Source organism: Rutidosis leptorrhynchoides, chromosome 6 (genome assembly GCF_046630445.1).
Source record: "Rutidosis leptorrhynchoides isolate AG116_Rl617_1_P2 chromosome 6, CSIRO_AGI_Rlap_v1, whole genome shotgun sequence".
Taxonomy (NCBI): domain Eukaryota; kingdom Viridiplantae; phylum Streptophyta; class Magnoliopsida; order Asterales; family Asteraceae; genus Rutidosis; species Rutidosis leptorrhynchoides.
Window position 1 is genome coordinate 159,281,101 of NC_092338.1, and position 4,630 is coordinate 159,285,730.

At 32.5% G+C, this 4,630-nt stretch overlaps 1 pseudogene; it reads right to left on the reverse strand.

Moving 5' to 3' along the window:
- Positions 1 to 1,703: 1,703 nt before the first annotated feature.
- Positions 1,704 to 4,160, reverse strand: LOC139852461 (protein DEHYDRATION-INDUCED 19 homolog 4-like; annotated as a pseudogene).
- Positions 4,161 to 4,630: the final 470 nt, after the last annotated feature.

Genomic DNA, 4,630 nt, shown 5'->3' on the forward strand with positions numbered 1-4,630 from the left:
ACTCAATTTCGATCAGTACTCTGATCATCGTCGGAGCTAATCTTCACTCTAAGATATTAACTTATTCGATTCCGATCAAATAAGGTTAATTCAATTGATTGTTTTACGCCCTTGGAATCCAGATTCCAAATCGGGGTTTGCACAATTATTGAGTTAAAACATTCGACTTACTCTTTTTTCCAAATGAAGCACTCAAACCCGAAATCTATTTACATTAGTCGATTTTGGTTTGATCAATACAGAATTAACTATTTTATACATATATAAATATATATTTAAGAAATTATTAATAAAGTCAACGTTGGTCAACGACCGATGCGTCTCCGACTCGGTCGACGCGTCCTTTTTAGGTCTCGACTGATGCGTCCCCGACTCGCGACTTTTACAACCTTGGAATCGACAGAATTAAGAGTTTCATATCATATGCAAATGTTCTTCTATCGGTGATCAGGGTCGGGCATGAGGACGTGCGGGGTGGGGCGACCGCACCGAGCAACAAAATATAAGGGGCAACAATTTATAAGTCCAATTTCATCTCTACTAAACTCATTTTGATCCATAGTTTTAGCTCACATATACCCTTTATACAAAATTGGAAAAAAGCCCATAATACATAGATGGATTTAAAAAAAAATATTAATAAATGGATTTAAAACAACTAAGGTTGGGCATCGAAAAACAATTGATTCTTGATTCTACGTGTTGGGCATCTAAATGCCTCTAAACTCGTGGATGCTCTAAACCTCAAACAAAGTATTCACTAGATTTTTTCTTTTGTTGTGGCCATGCATCATCTACTCATCTTCATTCTTCAAGAATCAAGACACAATACATAATAAAAACTCAAGATTAAAGAACAAATAAAGACAATTGTATTTTCATTAGTTTTTTGTGTGTGTTATTACCAGAGGCATAGAGTTGGGCATGTGGCTGTGAGCCTCTGAAGAAAGAAAACTATATTGTTTTTATTAGAAAAAATTGGAGCAGAAATGGTCGTCTAGCTTAACTAGATTCTAAACACTAAAAGAATTGTGTTGTGCTATTTAATTTTTTGACAGGGGCATATAATCGACCATCTCTATTATTACACCTTTGTGATTCTTGCATCAAACATCAATCACTCAATTTTGTATACATATGCATGTTAAATTGGAAAAGAAGAGACATATTTCCTACCACCTTGACTTTTACACCTCATCATCCCCACATGCACTCACATGATAATTATGTTTTTGTTTTAATTGATCAAAACTAACTCACACTTATATTAATATATTAGTATATTACTTTAAATTATTTATGTTAACTTACACGTTGCATATTTCTTATTAATATTAAAAATGGGGAACTGATTGACGAGAACAAGATTGAGGGGTACGCGCTATGCGGTTATGAATTATTGATTGCTATTGTTTAAAGATAACGATTGTGAAAGTATTATGCAGTTCGATCCTTATAAGGAATGGCTCAGGATAGATCCTTATCATATTCTCAAAAACAAATTCAATATGCGTACACTAAATCAGCGATTACAAATTCGTAAAATGTCTAAAAGCAATACTCTGAAAAAAAAAAACAACGATTGCCAACAATAGCAAACAAAAAGCAGATAAATCGAAAGCAAAAAAAGAAGGTACCTGGTACCACGACACCAGATGCTGTAAAAAAAATAATCACAACCAACAATAGCAAAAAAACCTAATCTTGATTACATGTATTTCACAAATTTGACTGAAACAAACCATCAGTTATATACATTTGTTCATAGTATGTAACTGAAGAGGATCTAAACATAAAAATTTATAATTTCACCTATAACAGCATGTTAAAAAATAAATAAGGATTCATAATGGTTTGGGAATGAAATAATTTTAACTAAATTTGTAAAGCAGCTGAAGAGATTATAAAGCAATTTGAACCCCTTTCATATCAAGGAAAGTTTTGAGCTGGGCAAAGCACTGGTTGAAAAGTAATCAACATTCACTGTATTTGAAATAATATGTGCATTTACTCCATTCATCTACATCAGAACAACCAAATATGAAAATATAAAGAAATCCCTAATAACTACCCTCTACAAATACACACGCCATCACAATGGTTTAAAAAAGAGCGCCTAACACCCGGTCCTTCAGACCCTGGACGCCTCCAATCGGCTATCGCCTTTTTAGAAAGATATTCACTAAAATTAGTTAAACGTGTAAAAAGTATCCCAATGTCATTTATTTTAATGTTTATAACCTCCTAAATTATGTATTCAGAGATTAAGATTAAAATTGAAAGTTGCAGTAGTATTATTTGCATTGATTCATTATTATATAATTTAAAGACTAACAAAAAATGGCCTCGGTTGTTACAAGTTCTACTAAAAAAGTGACCCATTTCAATCTGAACCCATTTAGACCTGTAAACACCTAATCCACCTTAGCACCTAATATATTTGTATTTCATATCAACATAAGTTTACCTTGTTTTTCTACTACTGACATTGCTGTTGCAGATGAAAGTGTTGATCTTCTAAGTGTTCATCAGCAACATTATAAATGAAAGAAGATAATAACGGGTCGGGCTCTGTGTTGACAGATGACGGAATCGAAAACGACGAACCTCCTAACAGAGAATGTAAGTTTCCTTTTCGTAACTCTTTCTTTAATATAGAAAGAGTTGAGTTTGACCCACCTCTTCGAAATCTCCTCTTACGTTGAACGTGATATATTTAGTCAAGAAATAGCAATAATCCAAAGAAGAAAAGACATCATAACATCGATGAGAACCGTAAAATGGACCAACAAAATAAAATGATATAACAGCCAAAATAAAGAGAACCTAACTGAATTAAAAAGGATATCTTTAGAAGACTTCCATGCTGCATGGTCATAGGACTGACCAAACTGGTTCCAACCCGTTTTGCACATATTAGCCATACCTACACTTGCGCATAAAATATTTATAATCCTTGAAAATGTTACGTCTTGATTCATCGTCAGATACTTGTTATTAGAAAGAAAATCCAAATACAGTAGCACAATATTTTACTAAACAAAGATAATCTAATGGCCAGTGCACATAAGATAGTTAGCAAACCAAGAATTATTGCACAATTAAGAACTTGATGTTCAAATTTGTGAATGTAAATGTAAGGGTTAATTTTTCAACATTAAAACTTAAGTACTTGACATAAAGATGTTACCTTTTCATAAATAACTGTTCATCCAATTCTATTATTGTAAGACATTGAACATCTAATACTATTATTATATTTAATTGAATTGAATAAAGAGTCCTATTCATTCCCAATATCGAACTTTTCACGCTCTTATGTTACCCTTTTCTAACATTTGCACAAATGAAATGAGACGTTTATTAAGTGATGTGATAAGGAAAAAGTCAAAAACAATACCTCATTCTTTGCTTGAACCGTATGCTCGTCATCGATATGACAACAAAGACCCATAATGTCAAAATCCTCTGCACAAAATGGGCACAACTACTCACGTCTCGGCTCATCACCATCAGTCTCTTCGACAAAATGAAACGCATCTGCTAAGAACATGAATGTGAGATTCAAAACTACATCAACAGCCATCAAAATGATCCAAAAATTCAAGTGGGCACTGGGCACATAAAGTCATAAACTTTCTACTACAAATTATCAAGAAACGTAGTGACTTAAAGAACAGCATGTTTACGTAAGTATACGAGTACATATACAGTTATACACTAATCATAATCTAACCCAATTAGCACAATTAAAAATCCAAACTTTTACACACCCAAGAAGTACAATAAAAAATGCCGTGAAGAAGAATTGGTGGTAGAGAGACGAGTCCATGAATTAGGGTCCATCTGTGTATAATTGGAATAGGTCGTCGACCTCCATACTCGCGTTCAATGTTAATATAAAACTTCAACGTTAAACAACTACTGTACTAAACGATCCTTTAAAGGAAATTCAATGAAATAAATAAAAAGGGGTTAAAGGATAGGTTATCTGTCTAAAATGACATGATCCTTTTAGTATCAAAGCTTAGAACATATCGCATCACAAAATCTGTATCTATACACAGGTAAACAAAATCAACTAAGCAGGTAAACAAAACCCTAATTCGCCCCAAAAATAACCTAATAAACAATTTAAATACATACAAAATATCTATATCTATACACATACATAATCAGTAAACACGTAATCTATAAACACAATCGATTAATATCAACACGCAATAAATTAGATGTGTGTGCCTGAAATTGATAAAACTAATAAAAATTGTTACCTTTGCTAGACGAGCTAACATAATTGGTGCTGGCAGATAAAAAATGATAAAGAGGAATTAAAAGAGAGAAGAAAGCGGATGAAGATGAAGAAATAATTGATAAAAACATACCAAAATATAATTAATACAGTATGTTTCTTTTGAACTGCATACCTGTGGAAAAAGGTAAACAAAGAAGAAAAAAAATTCAGTTTAAAGACACAGACAGATTGATAGATATGTACATCGCAATTGATTGATTAATAAGCATAGATGAAGGGTGCACTTGCACTTACCTTTGGAAATCAATTATTTAGAATTGAATCGGATAGAAAATTCAATTTGGCATTTGTTGAATTGAATCGATGGGAAGAATT